The 27,500-nt window shown below is 38.0% G+C and overlaps 1 pseudogene; it reads right to left on the minus strand.

Annotated features, from left to right (window-relative positions):
- Positions 1 to 24,042, minus strand: part of LOC130216696 (unconventional myosin-Vb-like) — a 27,447-nt pseudogene extending 3,405 nt beyond the window's left edge.
- Between the last annotated feature and the right edge of the window lie 3,458 nt (positions 24,043 to 27,500).

The raw sequence follows: 27,500 nt of genomic DNA on the forward strand, positions 1-27,500 counted from the left end.
TACTTTGGAATGTTGAGATCTCATGACCATGTGACTTTCCTGATTGGTTTACCTGTAAACAGCATATAATGAGACTCTTTAAAAGAGACGTGCAGGAAAGAGACGCGAGGTCCAAGGTGGTAAGTTGTGAGTTCCGTTGAGCTGTCTCTCGGGGGCAATATGCCCTCCAGAGATGAAGATAGCTAGTCAGACAGGGCTTTAATGTAAGACAGTGGAGTTAGGGGGGATCGTTAATGTTTAGTCGATCACTTCCTCGGCCTAAGCCTTTAAGCCTAAGTCATTTGTGAGTTGTGGAGTACCTGCCCCGCCTTCTCTCCACATTTTATGAATGAACTGAGTATCCTGGCCCCGCCTCCGGACTGCAGACGGTTGAATCCTATAGCGGACATGTGTGATCGTGGAAGTGAGCTCTTTCCTACTCTGTGATGAGGCTGGTGCCTTTCTACATGGCTGGGTCTCAAAGGCTGTGTGGAGAGTGTCTTTTTAAACCTCCATTTGTGTTTATGGATGTTGAGTGTGACTGCTATGTGTGTGAAAGGTGATAAGTGTGGGAGGCGAGTGAGGGGGAGATATGATCACAGGGGATGCGCCTTAATTTTGTGTGCAGTGTAGATCAAGATGTTGAGTGCTGTTTGAAACACTGTTCTAGTAATGTGTTAAACTCATTGTGTGTAAAGGTATGGGCATGATAATCGCGTGTGGCCCTTGACGTCTATATCTCTCTCCCTGGTACCCGCATTTAAAATGCCCCTGTTCTCAAAGTTAATAAAGCATTTCCTCTTTTGTACATTACATTGAGTGTGGTGTTTATTTTGACAGACATAAATGTCAATAAGGTTCAGTACTAATGGGCCCAAAGTGTGCCAAGAAAATATCCCCCACACCATTACACCACCACCAGCAGCCTGAACCGTTGATATAAGGCAGGATGGATCCATGCTTTCATGGTGTTGACGTCAAATTCTGACCCGACCATCCGAATGTTGCAGCAGAAATCAAGACTAATCAGACCAGGCTATGTTTTTCCAATCTTCTATTGTCCAATTTTAGTGAGCCCATGTGAATTGTAGCCTCAGTTTCCTGTTCTTAGCTGACAGGAGCGGCACCCTGTGTGGTCTTCTGCTGCTGTAGCCCATCCGCCTCAAGGTTGGACATGTTGTGCGTTCAGAGATGATCTTCCGCATAACTCGGTAGTAACCAGTGGTTATTTGAGTTACTGTTGCCTTTCTATCAGCTCAAACCAGTCTGGTCATTCCCTTCTTATTTTCGAATTCTCTGTAAACCCTAGAGATGGTTGTGCATGAAAATCCCAGTGGATCAGCAGTTTCTGAAATACTCAGACCAGCCCGTGTGGCACCAACAACCCTGCCACGTTCAAAGTCACTTAAATCACATTTCTTCCCCATTCTGATGGTCGGTTTGAACTGCAGCAGATTGTCTTGACCATGTCCACATGCCTAAATGCATTGAGTTGCTGTCATGTGATTGGCTGATTAGAAATTTGCCAATTTCTAACAGTTTGACAGGTGTACCTAATAAAAAAGCCGGTGAGTGTATATAAGTGAATTAGGTAGCAATGTTGTCATCTCGAAAGTATGGTAATTATGACATGGAGTGAACTCAGCATAATGTCCATCAGCCAATCAGAATAAAGCATTCAAGAGCCCTGTAGTATAAAAAAGGTCAGTTTGAGCACTGTGAATGTACTGTATGAAGAGCGCGGTGTTTAGTACAGACCGGATCTGCAGGCCGCGGCTCCAGCAGCACATGTCCTTGCGCAGCAGTAGGCTGTTGAGGGTGGATGCAGACAGCAGGTACACGAGCTGGTGAAAGGCTTGTTCCTGCAGGACGGAGGGCAGGTCTTGACGGGACAGGGACGTGTGAAGCGCCGAAAGCTCCCGCAGGACTGAGGACATACAGACTCCTTCTGAACCGCCTGGAGGACGCGGATCTGAACCGGCCCGCTTACGAGCCGCACTCAGCTTCACTGAGGATCCAGCCAGGCCAGGAATCATCTCACTCTCCAGCATCGCCGGGACTGCATGGGTACACAAACTTATAAGTGAGTCTTTAGCATTTATTCTTTAGGATTATGATTATTATTTAGAGTGAAATAATATACTATGCATTCTAATATTGAAATAAATATGTAAATGAGATATTATAGTATTAACTAGAAAAGTAAAGTTCGTATACAAACTTTATGGTGGCTTGAGAAAGCCTCGTCTGAAAGTTTGAAGTAGCTTCAAAGTTTAAATAACTGAAGTAGTTTTAAGAAGTTTGAAACAGTTGCCATAGATCAGGGGTGACACACCCTGTTCCTGGAGATCGACCTTCCTGCAGATTTCAGTTGCAACCCATATCAAACACACCTGCCTGTAATTATCAAGTGCTGTTCAGGTCCTAATTAATTGGTTTAGGTGTGTTTGATCAGGGTTGGAGCTGAACTTTGCAGGAAGGTCGATCTCCAGGAACAGGGTTGAGCACCACTGCCATAGATGGATAAGTGCATATATGTTAGCATGTTTCTACTATGGATTGGCATGTTTCTCGCTAGGCGGTGGATATGGTGTTCTGAGTGGTAGCTTAGGTGTTGCTAGGTGGTTGCTAGGGTGTTCTGAGTGGTTGCTAAGGTGTTGCTAGGCGGTTGCTAGGGTGTTCTGAGTGGTTGCTATTGCATTGCAAGGCGGTTGCTAGGTTGTTCTAGGTGGTTGCTTAGATGTTGCTAGACGGTTGTTGGAGTGTTCTGAGTGATTGCTAAGGAGTTGCTAGGGTGTTTTGACTGGTTGCTAAGGCGCTGCTAGGTGATTGCTAAGGTGTTCCGAGAGGTTGCTAGGCGGTTGCTAAGGTGTTGCTATGCAGTTGCTAGGGTGTTCTGGGTGGTTGCTAAGGCTCTGTTAGGGTGTTTTATGTTATTGCTAAGATGTTGCTAGGCCTTTTGTTAGGGTGTTCTAAGTGGTTGCTATGCGGTTGATAAGGCGTTGATAAGGTGTTCTAAGTGGTTGCTAGGCAGTTTCTAATGTGTTGCAAGGAGGTTGATAGGGTGTTCTTAGTAGTTTCTAGGTGGTTGCTAAGGTGTTATGAGTGGTTGCTAAGGTGTTGCTAGGGTGCTCTGAGTGGTTGCTAAGGCATTGCTAGGCGGTTGCTAGGGTGTTCTAGGTGGTTGCTTAGGTGTTGCTAGGCGGTTGTTATGGTGTTCTGAGTGATATCTAGGTGATTGCTAAGGAGTTGCTAGGATGTTTTGACTGGTTTCTAAGGCGCTGCTAAGCAATTGATAAGGTGTTCTGAGTGGTTGCTGAGGCGTTGCTTGGCGGTTGCTAGGATGTTCCAGGTCGTTGTTAAGGTGTTGCTAGGTAGTTGCTAGGGTGTTCTGAGTGGTTGCTAGGGGGTTGCTAGGGTGTTCTGAGTGGTTGTCAAGGTGTTTTTAGGGTGTTTTATGTGGTTGCTAAGATGTTGCTAGGCAGATGATAGGGTGTTCTGAATGGTTGCTAGGCGGTTGCAAAGGTGTTCTGAGTGGTTGCTAAGGCATTGCTAGGTGGTTTGCTAGGGTGTTCTAAGTGGTTGCTAGGCGATTGCTAGGGTGTTTTTTAATTGTTGATAAGGTGTTGCTAGTCCGTAGCTACTGTGCTCTTAGTGGTTGCTAAGGCATTGCTAGGTGGTTGCTAAGGTGTTAGGTTGCTAGGGTTGCTAGGGTTGCTAGGGTGTTCCGAATGGTTGCTAGGCGGTTCTAGGTGGTTGCAAAGACATCGCTAGGCGGTTGCTAGGGTGTTCTAGGTGGTTAGTAATGTGTTGCTAAACAGTTGCTAAGGTGCCATAAATGGTTGCCTAACTGATTTATTTTGTCTGTGCCATGATGACAGTTCATAATATTTTACTAGATATTTTTCAAAATATTAATATTTAGCTTGAAGTGGAATTTAATTTTAAATTTTATAATAAGTTATGCCAGTGTATAATGATGGTTTGTTCTGTAGACTATCGAAAAACAATATAGCTCAAAGAGGCTAATAATTTTGTCCTCTGGAAAAAAAAAAATAATTAAAAACTGCTTTTATTCTAGCAGAAATAAAACAAATAAAACTTTTCCCAGAAGAAAAAAATATTAGCAGACATACTGTGAAAATTTCCTTGCTCTGTTAAACATCATTTGGGAAATATTTAAAAAAGAAAAAAAATTCACTGGAGTGCTAATAATTTTAACTTCACCTGTATAGTAAAAATGTTATATGTGTGTGTGCGTGCGTTTGTGTGTGTGTTTACTGATGATGGGCTGCAGGCGGCTCTCAGAGATGGACAGTAGCTGCTGATAGGACTGAATGCACAGATCACTGAGAGCTCGAACAAACTCCTGCACATCCGTCACTAGAGGAAGCAGATCCTCTGAACCCCTCGACTCCTGCACCACACACACACAATCAGCACGTAAAGTCACATTATCGCAAAACCACTCAAATGAACAGACTGTGTGTGACCTGTCGGGGAGAGTGCTGGAGCAGCAGGTCTCTGAGCACATACGAGTTCTTCAACCACACAGCCGTCATGTCCAGATCATTGCCATGTTTCTACAACAGCAAAAATGTACTGTTAGTATATTTACAGACAATTAATGCCCTGATGGGGGCAACACAATGCCTCAGTGGTTAGCACTGTCGCCTCAAAGCAAGAAGGTCTCTAGTTTGCGTACCAGCTGGGTCGCCCCGTATTCGTGTGGGTTTCCTTCAGGTGCTCCGGTTTCCCCCACAGTCCAAAGACATGTGCTATATGTGAACTGAATAAACTAAATTGGCTGTGGTGTACGAGTGTGAATGAGTGTGTATGGATGTTTCCCAATACTGGGTTGCAGCTGGAAGGGCATCCGCTGTGTAAAACATATGCTGGATAAGTTGGCGTGTTCTGCTGTGGCGACCCTTGATGAATCAACTAAGTCGAAGGAAAATGAATGATTAATGCCCTGATGGTGTGGTTTCAAACTGCTGTTGGACTTTAATGAAAGGTTTAGTCAAAAGTGAACATTTTCTCATCATTTACTCGCCCTCAACTGATTTCAAACTTCTTTCTTCTGTTGAACAAAGATATTCTGAAGAATGATTGACGATTGAAGGCACTGACTTTCATAGTCAAAAAATAAAAACATACTATGGAAGTCAGGTTTGCAACATTTTTCAAAGTATCTTCTTTTGTGATCACCAGAGGATGATCACCAGAGCTCATAAAAATTTTCATTTTTAATTTGATAACTAAATTACTTTTAATAACTTTTACTTAAATTTTTTAATTGATTTAAAAAACAATTATTGATTACACCAAATGATTAAAGGTTTTGGTATGTAGATTGAAATTTTTTAAATCAATTATAAGTTTCAAATATCTATGTAGCTTACTGTAATCTACATTTTCAGTTACATTTTTTATTGTTTTTTGTTTGTTTGTTTGTTTTTTGCCTGAAAACTATATACTGTTGAAGTCAAAATTATTAGCCCCCCTGTTTATTGTTTTCCCCAATTTCTGTTTAACAGAGAAAATAATTTTTTCAACACATTTCTAAACATAATAGTTTTAATAACTCATTTCTAATAACTGATTTATTTTATCTTTGCCATGATGACAGTAAATAATATTTGACTAAATATTTTTCAAGACACTTCTATACAGCTTAAAGTCACATTTAAATGCTTGACTAGGTTAATTAGGTTAACTAGGCAGGTTAGGGTAATTAGGCAAGTTATTGTATAACGATGGTTTGTTCTGTAGACTATCGAAAATATTGCTTAAAGGGGCTAATAATTTTGACCTTAAAATGGTTTTAAAAAATTAAAAACTGCTTTTATTCTAGCCAAAATAAAACAAATAAGACTTTCTCCAGAAGAAAAAATATTATCAGACATACTGTGAAAATTTCTTTGCTCTGTTAAACATCATTTGGTAAATATTTAAAAAAGAAAAACAAATTCAAAGGGGGGCTAATAATTCTGACTTCAACTGTATATTATTTGTTTTAATTATCAAAAAAGTGTAGTGTGGTTTAAGCGGATAGCCCTGAACACCTAGTTAAAGGTGTAGTCGTTGCCAATTACTTCTCATTTGAGTATTAGTGGACTGTCTGCTTAATATCTGCTGATACTGCTCCTCCAACAGACATTTAACTGACTAGAAGAAACTTTGCAAGTACAGTTTAAGTCTGGATTAGTAGCCCTCCTGTTTATTTTTTCCCCAATTTCTGTTTAACGGAGAGAAGATTTTTTCAACACATTTCTAATCATAATAGTTTTAATAACTCATTTCTAATAACTGATTTATTTTATCTTTGCCATGATGACAGTAAATAATATTTGACTAGATATTTTTCAAGACACTTCTATACAGCTTAAAGTGACATTTAAAGGCTTAACTGGGTAATAAGGTTAACTAGGCAGGTTAGAGTAATTAGGCAAGTTATTGTATAATGATGGTTTGTTCTGTAGACTATCGAAAAAATATATAGCTTAAACAGAATAATAATTTTGACCCTAAAATGGCTTTTAAAAATTTAAAGACTGCTTTTATTCTTGCTGAAATAAAACAAATAAGACTTTCTCCAGAAGAAAAAATATTATCAGACATACTGTGAAAATTTCATTTGGGAAATATTTTAAAAAGAAAAATAATTTCAAAGGGGGCTAATAATTCTGACTTCAACTATATATGTCAACTTACACTAACCCCAACCTAACGGTCTACTTATAATCTATTGAGAATTAGTGGGACAGTCAAAATAAAGTGATACACTGATTTTTAGCAGAAACCATTCTTGATTATTCATAAAATGCGAGTTAAAGTCCATCAGCACTTTGAGAGTCAAATAACACCCTATACAAGCTAGACTAAATTAATACTCATGGCTCTAAATGATACATTGAGGTCTTATGAATCAGTCTGACCATTTTTACCTTTAATATTTGTTATGCGACAGGAGGATTGTGCTCTAGAGCAGGGATGCCCAAACTCAGTCCTGGAGGGCCGGTGTCCTGCATAGTTTAGCACCAACTTTCTTCAACATACCTGCCTGGAAGTTTCTAGAATACCTAGAAAGAGCTTGATTAGCTGGTTAAGGTGTGTTTAATTGAACTAAAACATGCAGGATACCGGTCCTCCAGGACCGAAAAAAAAAAACCCAGCAAATGTTCAATTTTGTGTGAACTATCCTTTCCAGGTTTACCTGAATATGGGGATGCTTAAAGGATAATAACCATAAAATCTTCTCCTTCACCTTCAGAGCAGTTTTAATGCCGCTCACAACAGCACTGCAAAGTCCTTGACCCCGCGCCTGATCTCCGCTGCAGTCCGCCTGACGCACACAGAGAAACAAGACCCGAGCCGCCAGTCCAGGAGACGAAGACAAGACGCTCTCCGTCCGCACGTCTGCCACAGAAACACATTCAGTCCCGTCAGTCAGCTTGAGTTAATAAATAAATAAACTCCTGTTATTGACCTGTTATGAGGTGTTTGATCAGTTTGCTCTCGTCTTTTTTCCTGCACTCCAGCAGTCCAGTGATCGTCTGGATCCTCTGAGGGGAAGGAGATGTTGGATCCTGAGACTCGGCAACAGGTAGACCTGAGCGATAAAAATACATTTTTATAAAGTGTTCCGAAACATGCAGTCATGGAAAAAATACAGAGAAATCAATTTTGGTATCAATGTATAAATAATAGATATTAATAAATAATATATTATAGGAATACCAATATAAATAAATACACCATTATACTATCACTAGTGAAACTAAACTATTATTATACAGTTTATAACACCATTATGGTCTTTTAAAAATTATAAATCATATTCAAATCGTGTTTTTCTGTGGAACCTTGTGGAAATGGCCCTATTTAGTGCCAAAAAGAACCCTAATTTGCTACTGTTTGCAACCATTTTTCCAAAGTGTGTGGACCGTCACATTTTTTAACTCTCATATCACAGATTCTTAATTAAAAAAAGCAATTCATATATTTTTGATAATTATTATATATGGCACTTTCAAGTATATAATGTAATCTAAAAGCTCAAACACATGAGGAAATGTAACTATTTTATGCACATTTAACTGTCTACGATGTAATCTACAAGCTCAAAGTCCCAAAGAAACGTAACTATTTTATGTATTGTCCGAAAAGTGGCTAATTTCATACGATTTCATGCTATTTTTTAATTTATATGCAAATGTATGATTTTTAAAAGGGGTGCCCCCAAACATCACCCCTAAACTCAGATGTCAATGGGGGATGAGCAGTTCATACTGAAATGTATTTATGAGATCATACGAATTAATACAAATTAGCCACTGAATCAAAAAAATATGAATTTCTGTGACTTAGGGCTCTATTTTAATGATCTAGGCGCAAAGTCTGAAGCACAGGGTGCAAAAGCATTAAGGGCGTATCAGAATCCACTTTTGTTATTTTAAGGATCATGGTCTAACAGGGTTGAGCTTATTCTCTTAATGAGTTATATGTGTGTTTTGAGAATAAACCAATCAGAGTCTCACCTCCCATACCCTTTAAGAGTCAGTTATGTCGCACCATGGTGCATTTGCTATTTATATTGCAGACTTTGTAAGTGGAAAAACTGAGCGCTTCACTAGCTAGAAAACAGTTCTGCAGATCTGAAGTGCGAATGAGAGAATGAGCCTTTTCCAATCTGTATTTAACTTTACTTTCACTTCTCTCTTTCGTGGATAGGAAGCGGTGTTGTACGCACAGACATCTATTAGCCTACATAATTAATTTTGTTTGTTAAGCGCAAAAAATTGTTTCAAAACTATTTCTAAATTCAGTTCTAATTTCAAGCAAAACGCATAAATGAACAATAATAATGAAGAGTGGTCAAAAAACTGAGTTATGCATAACATAACATGCTATGCCCCATATTGTGCAAAAACTGACAGGTGGACAAAACTAAGCTTGTTTATTATAAAACAAATATAAATATGCATATAATAAATAATATTAATGATAATAATAACATTATACAAACGTAAATTGTCGTGAATAAACTGAAAAAAGCCCCCCGAGATTAAGGCAGTGGTTTTATATTTATATAGAAAGTAATAATTTTTGTAATATTTTATTCCTTAAATTCTTTTTTATTTGTAAAGATATTTGTGTATTGCTGTACATCCTGCGTGTTTAAAGCAATGTGTAAGCGAGGTGCACAACTCACGCGCTCTGCTCTGGACTTTAGACCTGCTTTCAGCTGGTCTATTGCAGTCTATTTTAGTTCCTCAAAATAGCAACGCACCAACAATGCACCTCAACACACGTCTTTTCTACACCCATGAGTCCACACAGTGGTGCAAATGGTTTAGCTATTTAAGCAACGTGGTGGAAAACAGGAAAATTAAGGTTGCACTGGTCTGAAAATAGCAACACATCGGGGCAAACACATCTTGCGCCTTATTGCGCCGGTTGTATGATAGGGACCATAATGTTAAATCTACAGACCCAAGACCAACCACAGAAACTTTTCATTCCACAAAATCTTCTTTAGGTTCATGATTTGTAAAGTCAGCGTGAGTTTGCTGAGACTTTTATATCAGTATCTTAATGTACTTCCAACTGACACAGAATATAAAGTAGGGGGTGGGGCTTTCTTCTTTTTTTTTGCACATCTTTCCTTTATAGAAAACTGATAGTAATTTGTACAATAATAGAGTGGTTGAGAGTATTGTGAATGAAGCCATCAAACTGACGTCAACAGTGAAGAACCACCAGCACTCCAAACTCAGCAGCAAATTTGATTGAAGACTACCAAAACTATTTTTTTTCAGTGGATTAACTTGTGTGAATTAATTGTTCACCTAAAGAATAACAATATGCGTGAGCCATATAAACACTGTCAGTTTTGATTTCACACAGACTTCATCAAACATTCTTCATGTTACTAAAATAATTCAATTCACTGTCAAACTACTTTTTTAAAGCGTTTTAGTTGTCAAAATACTTTTGGACCAACACAGACCTGCATAAGACAGAATTCTCCTGAGGCTCACAGTGTGTTTCAGCTCCTTGAGCTCTCGCCGCAATCGGACACATTCCTGCTCTCGAACCGCCACCTGCTCCGTTAGATCCTTTACACACACACATACATACACGAAGAAACTAAAATTTACAACTGAACAAATCTAAAGCACAACAAACAGTAGTTTCCGACATAATGACTACATTTATGTCAGGATCTCCAGACGTGTCTCTGTCTTGTAGTTGCTGCAGATTCATCCTGAGTGCTGAAATCTCCTGCTCCCACTGCGCTCTCTGAGAAAAACAGCTGCGTCTCTAGAAACCTGGAGAAATAAACATTACTGCTAATTACTGATGACTTTATCAGGTACCCGTAGATAGAAGGAAACTGACTTGTTGGCCACTCGAACAGCATCGTAGGCATGTCTGAGATCCTCGTTCTTCATCCTCTCAGCTGCGTCCTTTGCAACGTTCATATCCTCCATCAGCATGCTCTGTCAGTATATATTCATTTATTAGATAAGAGGTTTTAAGTTATGAATTTACTAAACATTATTTAGATATATAAAAGGCCACAATATGATTTAAACAAAACGGAAAAAATAAGCTGGCGTAATTTCTAACATAACAGGCCAAAATAAAACTCATTAGAGTTCTCTTCGGGAGTCATGGAACTACCATTAGTCAGTGCTGCTGATGATGTAACAGGTGGGTATGGCTATGAAGCTTCCACCTTTATCTCCACTGTTGTCAATCCATAAAAAAAAGGGGCTTCACACTAAGTAAAGGAACTCAGTTATAGGAACTAGACACCAGTCTCCAAGGACTAATTCCCTCTGGACGAATTTCTTGGTTGCATTCCACCATCACAAGGAACTCTGAAGTTACGTAAGCTGACCACCGTGACATCAAGAGCTGCATTCAACAAAATCAACAACTGTGGATGGTGAGGATGCTGTGATAGTAGCTGTGTTTTCAGTGTGTGTCCTGGGTTTTATGATTATGGAGATGAAACATGGACTTCTGGGATTTAAAGAGCAAAAAGAAGAACTAAACCACAGCTTGTAGGAAAGAACACAACACTGCAGACAAAGGCAAAAGGTAAATGCTGCTAACATTTGCTTTCTGGATGTGTCTTGTAAGACCCAGGGATTGCTGATTATATAAAAAAAATGGTACAACTCAACTAACTCTAGGGCAGATGTAAAATGAGTCTATTTCCAAAAAAAATTGAGTTCTTTTAAGTAGTTTGTTGCTTTTTGTATGACATTCATTCGCTTAATCAGCTAATTTCCATAAATCACGTTAGTTCCTATTGTGCTGTATTAGTCCCTACTCTGCAGTAGGAGCTAATTTAATTCCCACAAATGGAGTTCCTAAAACTAACATTGTTCTCAGTTTCTGGAGTGCAAACACTGCAAAATGCACATGACTTTGCCAATGGTTCTAGGAACTATTAAAAAGTTTCTCTGTTGCAAACGCCTCTATGATCAGTCATACACAAGTATATGTGCAAGTACATTTGAGTACAGATTGAAGTACAATTGTTCTAGAAAATGGCACTGACAATGTTTTTCCATGTTTAACACCATCTTAAAGGGAGAGTTCACGTATTCATATTTTGAAGAAAGCTGAAAACATGTAACCTTTGAATTCCATGGTAGGAAAAAAACAAATACTTTGGAAGTTAATGGTTACAGATTTACAACATCTTAATTTCTGTTCAACAGAAGAAAGAAACTGGTAAAGGATGAGTAAATGATGACAGAATCTTTATTTTTTGTGTGAACTGTCCCTTTAAGTGCTCTTTAAAGGAAAACGCACAGCATATATTTACATATTCATCTTAATTGCCAGTTTCAACAGGATATCTTTAAAGGTATATTTTTGCACTTTATGTTGCCCCTAGGCAAAAACTGAAAGATCAATTGTGGCAGAGCCTGTCTAGTTTGGATGTGGAACTCTGACCAGAGGATGTTCTTGGCTCCACGTCCCCTGTCGGTGGGTGATGTTACGCTGATCCTCCTGACCTGCTCGGTGAAGGGAAAGACGGGTGAACTTGAGAACGGTGAGGTGACGGGTGAAGGAGGCTCTAAAGACACTGTGGAATCTGTTCGTAGCGATGTCCACGTGAACGCTGTGAGGAAACACACATATATACTCATGTATTCATAGGAATTATATACAATGTATTTACTATATATATATTATATATATTATATATATATATATATATATTATATATATATATATATATATATATTATATATATATATATATATATATATATATATATATATATAGTTGAGGGTCAAAATTATTAGCCCCCCTGAATTATTAACCCTCCTGTTTAGTTTTTTCCCTAATTTCTGTTTAACGGAGAGAAGATTTTTTCAACACATTCTAAACATAATAGTTTTAATAACCATTTCTAGTAACTGATTTCTTTTATCTTTGCCATGATGACAGTAATAATATTTGACTAGATAGTTTTCAAGACACTTCTATACAGCTTAAGTGACATTTAAAGGCTTAACTAGGTTAATTAGGTAACTAGGGCAGGTTAGGGTAATTAGGTAAGTTATTGTATAATGATGGTTTGTTCTGTAGACTATCGAAAAAAATTAGCTTAAAGGGGCTAATAATTTTGACCTTAAAAATGGTTTTTAAAAAATTTAAAACTGCTTTATTCTAGCCAAAATAAAGCAAATAAGACTTTCTCCAGAAGAAAAAATATTATCAGACATACTGTGAAAATGTCCTTGCTCTGTTAAACATCATTGGGAAGATTTAAAAGACAAAAAATCAAAGGGGGATAATAATTCTGACTTCAACTGTATGTTATATATATATATATATATATATATAGATATATATATATATATATATATATATATATATATATAATATATTATATACAAGTTGGCGGTTCACTCCACTTTGGCAACCAAGATTAATAAAGGGACTAAGCTGAAAAGAAATAAATGAATGAATATGCCGATGAGATATATGCAAATTTATATATGCAGATTTGTTTGGGTATTATATAAATGAGCAATATTACATATAATTTGATTTATCAAAATATAATTTTTTTATTTTAATATAACCTTTATTGCACAATATGATATTATGTTAATTTTATATAATTTTATATTATGCCTTCATCATTATTACATTAAACTTCATTACAATTCATCATATGTGTATACATCTATTTGCAGATTTATTATTATACAAATATAAATAAATTATATTACAGTATAAATATTTCCAGCTGATTTTATTAAAAAGTATAACACTTCAATATTTTTCTCTGTTCACTTTATACACCATGTATTATCCTGAAACTTGCCTTTATTGAAAATTTATATTTAGTAACAAATGTATAATATAAATGTTTATTATAGTCATTTATTTGCTGCTATATATATAGTATATATATATATATATATATTATATATATATATATATATATATATAATATATATATATATATATATATATATATATATTTTGTGTGCGTGCGTGCGTGCGTGCGTGCGTGCGTGCGTGCGTGCGTGCGGTGCGTGCGTGCGTGCGTGCGTGCGTGCGTGTGTGCGTGTTCAGAATATCTGAGAAGAGATTGAGACTGTGATTGCAGATGTACCTCATTGGTGGTGAATAAGCTCATGTCCTCTGAGGTTGTCATATCTTTGCTCTAGTCTTGTAAACTCTCTCAGTAACTCTGGTATCTTCTTCTCTCCTCTTCCAGCTCTGCTCTCACTGAAGCATCTCCTGATCTACAGACTGCTGCCGGCTCTCTGAACACACACAAATAATCCCTTTCATTTACATATGCATTAATACCATCACTTTTTATTGCTTTCATAATCCAAACTAGACACGCGCTGATATTCACAATACAATATATTGTAAATCATCACAAGTCATTATCATGGTCATGGTTGAATCCATTAACTAAAGTTACGTGTTACCCATAATATTTTTGTGATTATTTAATATATATTTTTGTTATTATATCTTTTACAGTAACCATTTCATTTACTGCTTATGTTGTCTCATAATAGTATTTTTCTCTAAATGATATGGCAAAAAGTGGCATACTTACTATGTATACTGTATATTACTATTATATACTTTGATTAATGCTATTTCAATAATATATATATTAAAGTTGTATACATTAAATTAGTCAGCTATTTGATCTATTAATCAACATAATATATAAGCTGAAATGGCAGATATTGAACTTTTACCCTCCTGAGCTTTTTCCTGATCCCGTAAACGAATAGCCAAACCATCTCTCTCCTTCTCTACAGAATCTCTGTCAATTTTCAGAGCTTGGATTTCCTGAAGTGAAGAGAAAACAAACAGAAACCGGTGAATATAAACAAAAACGGTGTGAATTATGGTGGTAACTTCTGTTAAACTGTAAACCTTCAGCAAAGTATTTTTATTTTAAAGAATCTTCTCGCAGTTCATTCATCCAGTATCAAAAGACAACTTGACATTAACTTCAGCAGACCACGAATAATTACTAATGTATTGAATATTACTGTACTGGTAGTAATACAAAAATCGAATATTTTGTTGGAAACAAAAACGGTGAACCCAAAAGAGATTTGTCCATGTATGCTTGTTATACTAATTCCACATTAAGATTCTGAGCTTATCATAACTTTATTACAGATAGCAATTAAGTAACATTTTTTTCATGATGGACAAAAAATACAGCACAAAACCAAATGTACCTCTCGCTCGGTTTTCACACCATGTGTATGAATTATTTGTTTCAGTTATTCTGATTGTCAATTTGCAATTAAAAAGATTTCGAAACAACCCATAATTTTAGAAAGGTGGATATTAAAAACAAAATGGCTGATCTACTGTATTTGGAACACTCCAATTTTCTGAAAACCAGGGCTCAACAACTCCAGAGTTAAACAGTTATCTGGGTCTGGCAGTATCACTTTTAGCTTAGCTTAGCTTAGCGTAGCATAGCATAAACACTTCTGTATTTTACATTGTGTAATAAAACACACAGAAAAAGAAAAGCAGCTATTTTCTAGGCGATATGGCTGGGAACTGTACTCTCAGTCTGGCGAAGTTTATTAGAATAATATTTTGCTGGAAAATATCTAGAAAATTTGCTGCTGTACCATGGCTGTAGCAGGCACAATGCTATTATGCAACAATATTGACCTATAAAATAGCTAATTTTATTTTTCCATCAGTCTTAGTACATGATGTTACTAGAGAGAAGCTTTATATAGGAAAATTATCAAAAGTCCTTTTTGATTTTTTTTAAGCGAGATGCTAATGGTCTAATCCAACTCAATGATTTTGCTAAGCTAAACTAAAAGTGCTCCTGCCAAACCTCCAGATTTTCTGAATGGATTGAAAAATGGTAAAACTCTACTGTTTAACTCTAGGGGCGCTGTGACATGAGTGTATTTCCAAAGAAATTGGAGTGTTCCTGTAACAGTGAACTCACCTGTGTCAGCTGGAGAATCTCCTGTTTGGCCTTGTCCTCGGCTCTCCTCCACTCCTCCTCCTGTTTTTGGCTGACTAAAGGAGCCGTGTTTATGCTCTCCTTCAGCTGGTTCTGCAGTTTGAGAAGGCTGGAGCGCAGATTCTCCAGCTCTGAGCTGTGAGCTTCTCGCTCGGTCTGAAGAGTTTCCCTCAGAGATGCGCTTTCTCTGGCCTGACAGATGAAAACACACCCACAAGTCACTTTAAGTCACTATCAGTCCCACTTTAGGTCAGACAGATGGTTTTGAACCAAAAATTAAATAAAAATTGTCCTTTGTTTTTGTGTTTCGGGGTCCAATTTTTAACAATTTAAATGTTTTTGACATCATGACAATGATGTTTTGAATTTAATGTTAATAGAAAAGCTTATTTTCAAAAGCAAGAGATAAATCAATTTTTTTGAGTATGGGTCTCTGTGAAGCATAAGAGGACGCTTCTCAATTTGTGGTCTTTTTAAAAGGTGTTTTTGATTAATGCATTATCAAAATGGAAATGCTTCTCTTTATTGCCTTGAACCCGAAACTCCTGCAGAGACTTATAGTCATTTTAGATTGTGAAAAGCATCATTACAACTCCCACATTCTTTTACCCTCTCACCTGTTGGTCGGCTCGGAGCTGCAGCTGCATGAGTTTGACTTCCATGCCTTTATTAAGTTCTCTGTACTTCTCCACAGATCGGGCCTCAGCACGCAAACGCAACAGCTCTCTACGTGCTGCTCTTCTACGAACACAACACTGCATGAGCACCACTGCACATCTGATGCGCCTGTAGCTGCTCCGGGCCAGCCAGCCTCGCACTCGTGCCTGCAAGACCAACACTGCCCGCTCTGTCAGCATCTAGAGAGAAAAAACAGGTTATTAAAACACACTGCACTTTTAAATATTTTACTTTAAGTTACTTTAAGTTGCAAGGTTCTAGTATGAATTAGCATTATGCTAGCATGTTTCTAGCATAAATTAGCATGCTGTTAGCATGGTTCTAGTATGAATTAGCATGTTTCTAGCATGTTTCTTGCATAAACTAGCATGTTAGCATGAATTTAGTATGAATTAGCATATTGCTAGTATGTTTATAGTATGAATTAGCATGTTTGCTAGTATGATTAGTATGTTTGTTAGTATGTTTCTAGTATGGATTGTTATGTTGTTAGTATGTCCAAAGTAAAGTCAATGGCAGTTTTTTACAATGGAAGTCTATGGGACAATTGTTAGGGTGGCGTAAGTGGTTGCTAGGGTGTGGCTAGTAAGTTGAAAAGTCATCAGTGATTGGCAGATTGGTTGTCTGAGTTAAATGAGCCCAACCATAAGTCTCTAGGACAGTCTGGCGCAAAGTTATAAGGGTAACAAAGTCTGGTCCAATGTTAAGTCAATGGGACATTTCCTAATTTTCCGGGTCAGTTTAGGAAAACCGTAAGTCGGATCAGTTGGAATAGGTATAGCAACCCGAGTCAGACCAGTTTGGAGGTCTGGGGTAAGTTGTTTGTAGGTGTTTGTAGCTTAAACGGTCTAGGAGGAGATGCATATAGAAATTAGTCTCAGAAGAAGAAGAAGAAATGTATGTAGTATAACAGCATGTTCGCTTTCTCAAGCCACCATAATATAGCCTGACACACACCATTAAAGTCAGCATGAAACGAAAGTTGCTGAGACTTTTTATTTTAGAATGTTGATGTACTTTCAACTGAAATGGAATATTGAGTAGGGAGTTGGGCTTTCTTTTTCCTTGGAGAAAGCTAATGGTAAAAGGGGCATGGTTAAGAATATTGTGGCTGAAGCCATGAAACTGAAATCAACAGAGCAGGACCGCCACTTCAAATGCAGAAGCAAATGGTCAGACCTTGAAGACTAAAACAAATTCAGTGAATTAACCGATTGTTAACGTAAAGCATAACAATGTGCGCTAGAAAAATAAACATTGTAAATATTGATTTCATCAAGACTTTAAAGTCACATTTTAAAGCCTGTACCTGTGAATAAATTCGACGAGCCTTGGTTCCTCTGATGAAGGCCTGGATTTTAATGGTGGCCCCTCTAATGGTCAGATAAAGCTGTCGCACAGCCAGCATGCGGTATGTTTTCTGGATGATTAAAGCAGCACGTGTGTAACGGAGGGGTCCACGCCAACCTGGTCAGGTAACATTGAAATACATACTTACAATTAGATTCAAAAATATACAAAAACTTATAAAAGGACAAAGTATACAATTAGCATGGGACCAAAAAACCTACAGTTCATGTTCTTTAGGTCACACTAAACTCACCTTCGGGCCAGGGTTCCTCTGGTGTACCGCTGCAGGATAAATGTGGCCTGTCGAAGCCGCTGATAATGCCTACGCTGCTGCCATCCTCTCACCCAGCTTTGGATCAAAACCCCTGCTGCATGTAGCCGATCTCCTCTAAGCTTCTCCAGAACCGCTACTTGTCCAGCACGAAAGAAAACCTTGGTCTTGCCAAAGCAGTACTGCTCCGGATCAGGGATAAGATCAGGAAGGGTACTCTGACAGGAATGGCGCACATCATCCTGAGAAACAAAAGCTTGTAACAGCACCCGATAACGGGCAAAGAACTCCTCATATGTCCACCTAGAATTTGGTTGAAAGAATTGGAGGTGAAAATATTGTTATTGAATTTGAGAGACTTCTAGAAGAATACTTGCCTGGAAGGGTAGCCTGCGGCACTAATTCGGATGGTCTCTAGGACTCCACATGCTCGCAGCTGCTGCACTGCTCGCTTGGGGTCAAATCTGATATGGAGAAAGGATAAAAGGTTACTCAAAACTCTAGAGGAATAAATGCATATGAGATCTTAATTTTCTTTCTTACAGGAAGGGCTTTTTGAGGTCATTGGACTTTATGCAGCGAACATAATGAGGGGTGGTGCTGTTCAAGGTGTCCATTAAAAGTTGCAGGGATTGGCGAAACTAAATATGCAAAGACAGAATATGTCAGAAAATGTTCAAATCTAAGACCTCTGGGGGTTTAAAAAACACATTAACGGGCAACTTTGAGCATTGACCACTTGAAATTATTTTCCTTTTTTCTCTGACAGAAACAAGAAGCAGCTTACCTGAAAGCCCACAGTTAATTTGTGCTCTCTGTGAGCTCTCTTCCCTGAACGTATGCTCCCATTTGCAAAAGTGGAGTTGGGAAGGGATTTCCCTGCTGACTCTTTCTGGAACAACTCTGCAACTAGTTCTGACTGAGAAGAGTATGGACAGGTGTGAGTAAGCAGTACAAAGCAGTGAGTACAAAACTACATTAGTAGAACTAATAACTGAACTATTCAAGAAATACCTGACTAGCTCTCAGGATGTTGATGGGCTCCTCAAATACAGTGTCTCGATTCTTGTCCAAAAAGCCATCACACTCATACTGAACCTAATGCAAAAAGCCAGCAATAATATCACAGACATTGAAAGGTTTGGTGTAGAGCATTTGTTAATGATCATTTTCTGACCTTATCAGCAAAATGCACAATAATGAATGCAGAGTTGGACATGCGTGGTTTAAGAAAGTGAGGGCTGTGGTTCAGGTGCTGGTCATAAAGCTTTCGAGCCCAGTTGTCATCTGAACCTTTTGGCATCTAGGGCAGAAAAAGACTGTTTTAAACATTGGTACTTGCAGTAGGAGGTACAGCAATGTGTATTTTGTTTATCTTTACTCTGCATTCTTCATCCAGAAGATCAAGTAGGCCCAGCTGGCCTTCGATGAGTGCAATGCATGGCTGATTATCACTGAATTCAATGCGGTTCCAGGGAAGTTCCTCTCGCAGGTACTCCTCCTGCTCCAGCTGAAACACATGCTGATGAGGACAAAAAGCATACTTAAAAGACTGCAGAATGAAACAATTGGGTCAACAAGTCAGCTTATGGCAAGACAAGTTCTGAAAAGCTCAATGGAACCAAGAAAAGGCATGTGTGAATTGTACATTAATGAGGCACAACCTAACCAAGTCACTCTTTAAAAGATACTGATATATTTACTCTTAAAAAATATTGAGTTGACAGTCAACACCCATATCTGACATTTATTGCAATTGTACTTTTGCATCCCGAGTTCAAGTGCCAGATTGGGGATCTTTCCCATCCCCATCCCCTATCTCTCTTCAACTTTGTTTCCTGTCTAAATAATGTTTGTCCGAATAAAGGCAACAACCCAAAAAAATCTTTACAAAATTAATTAATAAATAATCAGTTGACTCAACATAGGTGGCACTATAGTTTCTGGGGCCCTCTGGTCCTTTTAAATAGTAACTGATTTCCAGGAATTAAGGTGGGTTAGTCTGATCTGTGACCTTGGAACGGTCCTAACCATCCTTGTTGCTACAGTGCCCTGGTCACCAGGGGCACCACTAAGTGTGGAGAAGTTAGGATGATTTTAAGGTGCCACATTCTTTGGGGGCCTCCAGAGATCAACTTAATTAGCATTAACTTGCCTTAACATTGCTAAGGTGGCCTAACCTCATATTATTTCATAAGGTCTAAAATTACTCGAGGCAACCTTGCTGGTCACAGACAACTATGTGAACCTATTGATCCCACAAATCAGGAAACTTACCCTGTTGAATTGCTGCTGGAGTTTCTCATTGGCATAGTTGATACAGAATTGCTCAAAACTATTCCTGTCGAAAGTCTCAAACCTACAAACAATAAAAAAAGTTTATTAAAAGTGTTCCATAATGTTGCAAAAATGTACAACACAACCCACATACCCGTAGATATCAAGGACTCCTGTGAAAGATTTGGGCTTTTCCCGATGTGCTCGTAAGGATGAGTTGAGCCTCTGCACCGTCCATGTGAAAAGTTGCTCGTACACATGCTTAGCCAGAGCATCCCGTGCTTCATTTGCCTGTTGGCCAGTCATGGGCTTTACAAGCATCTCCCCACCCACTGCTAGTCTCCTGTGGCATAGCCATTGGGCCATCTGAGCACCTTCCACCCTCAAAAGCTTGGCAAAGATTGCCAAGGAACGGTCATCGCCCTGCCAATACGTTGATGTCCTTATTAGCACATTCTGCATGTTATCAAATTAGCAAGAACAGCACTGCTACTGGTGTTAATGTATACAGACATAATTTTTTTTCTTTTATTTGGATTTTGACATAGAAATGTACACAGTAATAGGAAATGGGTGTTGTACATCAATGTAGCTGCGGTCCCCACCACGACCGCTGGCTTGTATGTTGACATTTCCCAAGTGAAGAATAGCTGCCAGGATACGAAATATCTCCATCTGCTGGTCAGATTGCACTCCTGCAGGGATGAACCACACTCTTTACAAAATGTAGAATGTGGCAATAGTGGAGCTTATTGGTGTATTTTACCTTACCAAGTATAGTAAGGCATTTCTTGTCCGCTCTAGCTCGACTACATCATCTGTACCCGAAATGTGCACATCTGGTCCTTGGTTGGTGTAATGGAAGTTCTCTGCAGAATCTAGAGAGATGCATCCCCACCAAGTAATTTTGTCTTTACAAATGTCTAATAGGCATCTTAATGTAGACATCCTGGCTAAAACAATCTAAATTTGGGATGCCAGTAAAAATCCCATAGATGTCTAAGAATAGCCAAAAACCAGACTAGTGGTCAAATACACAGATTAGATGAGGGATGGGCAAACTCGGTCCTGTAGGGCCGGTGTCCTGCAGAGTTTACCTTCAACCATAAACAAACACACCTGCCTATCGCTTTCTAGTGATCCTGAAGACACTGCTTAGCATGTTCAGGTGTGTTTGATTAGTGTTGGAGCAAGACTCTGCAGGACACCGGCCCTCCAGCACTGAATTTTCCCACCCCTGGATTAGACAGACTTTACATTTTTAGTTACTAAGTCCTGTTTATTTGGTGACTACTCTAGTATTTGAATTTAGCCTTGTTTTAACCAAGCCAATAGCTGCTAGACATTTATAAAAAAATGTTCAACACATAAAATGCTTGCTGGGTTGTGATCAAACAATCATGCCCAACACATAAATAGTAGCATGTTTTTGGAGCGCCAGTTGAGGCTTTACCAAGTCTAAGTGTCCTCAGCTCTGGCAAATCTCTGGAAGCACAAAGCTGGTAGAGATGTGGTAGTTTCTCTCGTTGGCTGCCTATTAATAAAACAAAAAGCATCTTAATAAAAGAGTTTTGTCAGAGAGATTAAAAAATTAACACACTATATCAGGGGTTCCCAAACTTGGTCCTGGAGGTCCGGTGTCCTGCATAGTTTAGCTCCAACTTCCTTCAACACACCTGCCTGCAAGTTCCTGCAAGTTCCTACTGGTGCAGGTGTGTCTAATTGGGGTTAGAACTAAACTATCCAGATACCGGTACTCCAGGACCGAGTTTGGGCACCCCTGTTCTAGAAAAGCCTAGTAAGAGCTAGGCCAGCTTTGTCTGATTGGGGTTGGAGCTAAAATCTGCAGGACACCGCACCTCCAGAACCGAGATTGAGAAACCCTTGCACTATAAAATCAAGCACCTGAAGACAACTCTTGATTTCTCCAACAAGTAGGTCCTCATGTTTGCCCCAATAATGTCCCCTTTACGTCCAAATCCGATCTCAATATATTTTCCAAAACGGCTACTGTTGTCATTCCGAGTTGTTTTTGCATTACCAATTGCCTGCAAAAGTTACAATGACCAAATGTCAATAAACAGCATCCTCATACACCAGAAAGGTCAGAATTCAAATTTCAAGTACCTCCATGAGGGATTGGATGCTAGGACTTTCTCCTCCACCTGGGTCTGCTGGGCTGCACCACCCACAACAGCAAAGTAGCGCATGGTGAATTAGCAGATACAGTTTTACCTGAGCCTGATTCTCCACTGATTATGATGGACTGGGTTTTCTCCTCTCTGGTATGTAAAAAGATGACCAATAGAACCCTGTATGGGTTAAATGAACATACGATACAAATTGATGGTACTCTAAGATAATTCAAATTATGACCACTGTTCCGGCAAAGTTTAGGTTTAAGCCTAACCTCCTAATCCGTAGGTAATTAAGTTCAGGCTCATTTGAAATTTGTAAGTAGTTTTATTTATTGGAGCCAAAATCTGCAGGACATTGGCCCTTCAGGAGCAGGACTAGACACTCTTTTCACCAGCATGGACCACGCCACTTTGAGCGAGACTTTATTGTAGGGATGAAAGGGATGGTAAGGGAACAGTGGGATAAAGGAAAGGGAAGAGGATAAACCATTGAACAGGTCGTAGGTTGATCGGGCACCTACAATGATGCCCAGAAATTAGAGTAGGGGTACCGTCTCTGTATTATTTTGGTAGAGTGATTGAACCCCCTTATTCAAACCTAGGAGGGAGAGAGGGTTGTATGATTGTTAATAGGAAGCAAGGAAAATAGAGGGAGTGACGGTGTGTTCGAGAGAATAAGAAGAAAAGTGCTAGAGGGCTGGTCTGCCTAAATACTGTAAGATTAGGGAGTAGGTGATTGGTAAAGAGGCAAAGTGGAGTGTGATCCCGCTGCCGAACCTTTGTCAACAAGTTAACTCCATATATATATGTAACGAAGGCCAGCTAGCGAAGTGCTATGCAGGTAAACCTTACTCCTCTGACCTTTAAGGGTGCTTCTAGCGACAGATGCTAGAGGCCATAGTCACTTTGTTAGAGCAACCGACTCCCATGCAAAGAATTGCTGGTTCGATCCAAGCTCAGGCCCGGTTGGGTGCAAGTAGGACCAGTTGGTTACATATATATATGGGGTTACATATATATTGGGTTACATATATACCAGTGGGTTACATATATATTGATGTAAGCTGATATAACTAGAAAAATTAAGGCAGCAAGACTTTTTTACAGTGTATATGTGTAATGTACATATTGAATTTCAAATGGTTCCAAATTCAAATATGAACTTGTGTGTCATATTTATCATTTGCAAATATTACCATATATCAGATTTCTACATGGGAGACCAAAAGCATGATATTTTTCTATGTGAACTATTCTTATTTGCATGCTCTGACCTGATCATCGTTCGGTACGCCTCTTCAGCCACAAGAAAAAATGTGGGCTCCATATCAGCCATGTCCTGTCCACTGTAAGCGTCAATCACCTCTTCTCCAGTAGATGGGCAATGCTCATATGGATTTATTGCCACCAACACAATCCCTATTAAAGCATCAGTAAGTAAAGATTAGTTTGAGATTGAAATCTAGTTGAAACCATGCATTTCTATGCCTAATTTACATGCCAATAAACCGATTGCTTGGTTAAAGTTCTTGACAGTAGCCAATAAAACGATGAGTGATCTAAATTTCTGTGCCTTGAACTTTACTCCCACTAAAATGAAGGTTATTGGTTGATGGCTGTATAAACTTGCCACTGTGTTCTGAAAACTTAAACTCACCGCAGTAAGTATAAATGCTACTGTAGTCGAGAAAGCGCACACGCAAGTTGTGAAGTACCGCTGGCTCGTGGAGAAAGGTCAAAGCTGTGAGGTCATTTTCTCCCTCCAAAATATCAGGGTTACCAAGAGGTGGAAGACCCGCCGGAGGCAAGACTGGATACTCCATCTCCTTATTTAAGAAAAATAAATAAATTATATATATATATATATATATATATATATATATATATATATAAAATGTATATGTAAATTAAGAGGCAGTTAGTCTTGTTTAAGTACAGCGGGGAAATAATCATTGAACTATTTTCCTATTTTTCTCAGAAAACATATTTCTAAAGGTGCTGTTGACTTGAAATTTTCATTTAAGAACGACAACCAAAGAAATCCATATGTGCAAATAAAACAAATCTAATTAATTTACAAATAAAGTTATGTCTAATAAAATAAAATGACGCAGGGAGAAAGTATTGAAACATGAAGAAAGGGAGGTGAAAAAAGGCAGTGAAAGCCCAGAGAGCAGCTGAAATCTCTCAGTAGTTATTTAGCAGCGATCTGGCCTTCATCATTTTACATTAATATTAGCTGCTTCAGTCCAACATCTACATTATCAGGATGATGAAGATAAAACCAAAGTAGACATTTCAACAAGACAATGATCAAAAACACAGCCAAGGAAACTCTCAAATGCTTTCAGAGAAAGAAAATCAAGCTGTAGAATGGCCCACCCAATCACCTGAGTTAAATCCAATAGAAAATACAAAATAAAGATCAGATTGATTGACGAGACCCGCAGAACCATCAGGATTTTTACACTCTGTTGAAGTCTGTAAAAAACTCACATCTGAGCAATTCATGTGATTTTGTTCTCCACATGAGAGGCTTCTTTAAGCTGTCATTACAGAAAAAGCCTTTTAAATAAAGTACTAAATACATTTCAGTAGTTCAGTTCTTTCTCCTTGTGTCATTTCATTGTTATTATACATAACTAATTTTCAAGGTTTTTTTTGTTTTGTTTCATTTTATTGTTTGTATTGTTTGGTTTTTTACCAAAATCTGGTTCAATTCCATGTCAACAGCTCCTTTAGAATCATTAGTCCCAGGAAAAAACATGACATGCTTAGTACTTATTTTCCCAGCTGTAGCTTTTTATAAGCTGGAAATATATACATGTTTGAAACTGAAGTGTTTTGGCACGTTTGGTTGTCATTCAAGAGTTCACACTTAGCGGGTGATCGTTGTCAGTTTTGTTGTTCAGCTGCAAGCTGCAATGTCAGTTAGAACAAAACTCCTTTTAATATGGAGAATATTCCTTCTATCGTGTGCCGTTGCTTTTATATAGAACACGATTTAAATCAGTCTTTAGGCTCGATCATCAGACTCGCTCCTTTTGGTCCTCAATCTGGCAACCTGCACTTGCATTTGTTTGATCCAGGATGCAATACCTAGTTCAACCACTGGGCGTCAAACTTACATACTGCACCTTTAACATTCATAACATGAGTCCATTTACTTAATTTTAAGGCAGATTTACTCACTTTTTAAAGTAAAGTCAGGTAATTGATTTTTACAGTGCATTACTATTATGCAGTAGAAAGTATCTGTATCTCAAAGTCATAATTACTAATTACACAATTTTTCCTTCATGTTTTAATTTGAATGCAAAAAAAACTACCTAATTTTTCTTCTTTCCTTTAAATAATTAGTTCTTAAGTTTATTAGGTTTCTTCATGATTTCAATTGAACATACTTTCTGATTATTACAAATTCTTTCAACTGTTAAAATAGTGTGTAAACCAGTAAATAAAAAACGTCAAGATGCACTAAGCAAAATTTCCGGAACAATGTTGATATTTGAAAGCACCAATACGAAGATGCCCATCCGCTTGTTAAGTCGTGACATATGAAATAGTTTCCAGACCCAAGCCGCTACTCATTTGAGTTGAGAAAATATTTGTTTATGGACACTTTTTAGTCCCATCACACATTAAAGTGAATTTTATATTAAATCATGGTGTACACGACAGTCTCTGGACTTGCTGCATCAATGACGTCAATATTTAACAATTTCTAAAAGGTTAATCACTTTCTGGCCATCGGATATTAGGCATGGATATATGTATTGCGACTGTGATTTTCGAAAGTATCACATCGCTTTGTAAATGTTTATTATTACCATTTCTTGAGTCTCCTCATACAGTTTGACAGATCGCTTGGACTCGGAAGCTGCTTCGCGTGACGTCACTCTTAATAAGCGGATTGCCCAATAAGACCGCACCCATTTTTATACCTCCACAATAGTTACAAGACATGACCCTTACTGCTGATTGGCTGCAGGTGTGATTTTGGGACTCGATTAAACAGATAAATTCATATGGATTTAATTTGTGATCTCTATGAACATTTTGAAGCGTTACACTTTTGGTTGAACAAACTGTTAATCGATTTACGGAAATCTCCAGATTTGATAAAAATGATGTGCGAATTTTCATTTTGACGTCAACTTTTCAACCTTTCACTACAATTTTTACCCGCTTCATGTTTTCTCTACAAATAGTCTATGCATCTGTTCTGTGTCAAATTATTATTGTTTACATTGCGAGTAACAGAAGCTGCAAATGTGTATTATTTTAGTTTTCTTCCGTTCACTGCTGTAATATTGAACCACAGGAAATGATGTTAATGAATGTTGAATTGACTGCGGACTGGACAATGCTGGCATGATGTGATAGGATTTGAAATATAGAGCCGTGTATTGTCGTTTTTGAGTAATAATATTACAGCATGTCATTCACACTGCGCCCAATACCACAAAACAGCCACTCGTTGCCTGTATATAAGAAGCAGTGCATGTTGGGAAAGATTCTTCTTGTGCCAGCATGTATCTTTGGTGTGATATTCAATTGTCGTCTGACTTTTCTTTCGGTTTATTTTGATATTTGGGTATTATTTTCTATTTTTGGAAGGCTTGTGAATATATAAATATGTATTACTGATGTGTAGTGGTACAGACTGTACTAGCATGAGAGGTTTTTTTTACAAAGATGTTTCTAATTTTCGTTTTGCTAAATATGATCGTTCTTATCGGGGATGGAGGTAAACAGGCCAGCCTTGGTTTGTTTCTACTTCCAATAAATGGTTAAAAAAACGAATTGTGTAAAGGACTTTTTTCTTTAAGCGTTTATGTTTAGGATGAAATCTAATATGGTTTTATAATCATCTAAAACAAAATGTCTTTGATAACCTTATATATTCTTTTAAAAATGGAAGTAATACTCAGAACAAATGAAATTTAAAGTTTCATAGATAGATAGAAAACAAATGGATCGATAGAAAACAGATGGATGGATGGATGGATGGATGGATAGAAAACAAATGGAAGGATGGATGGATAGATAGATAGATAGAAAGAAAACAGATGGATGGATGGATGGATGGATGGATGGATCAATGGATGGATGGATGGAAAGAAAACAGATGGATGCATGGATGGATAGGAAGAAAACGGATGGATGAGTGGATGGATGTAAAACACAGATAGATAGATAGATAGATAGATAGATAGATAGATAGATAGATAGATAGATAGATAGATAGATAGATAGATAGATAGATAGATAGATAGAT

The sequence above is a fragment of the Danio aesculapii genome, chromosome 22 (assembly GCF_903798145.1).
Source record: "Danio aesculapii chromosome 22, fDanAes4.1, whole genome shotgun sequence".
Classification (NCBI taxonomy): domain Eukaryota; kingdom Metazoa; phylum Chordata; class Actinopteri; order Cypriniformes; family Danionidae; genus Danio; species Danio aesculapii.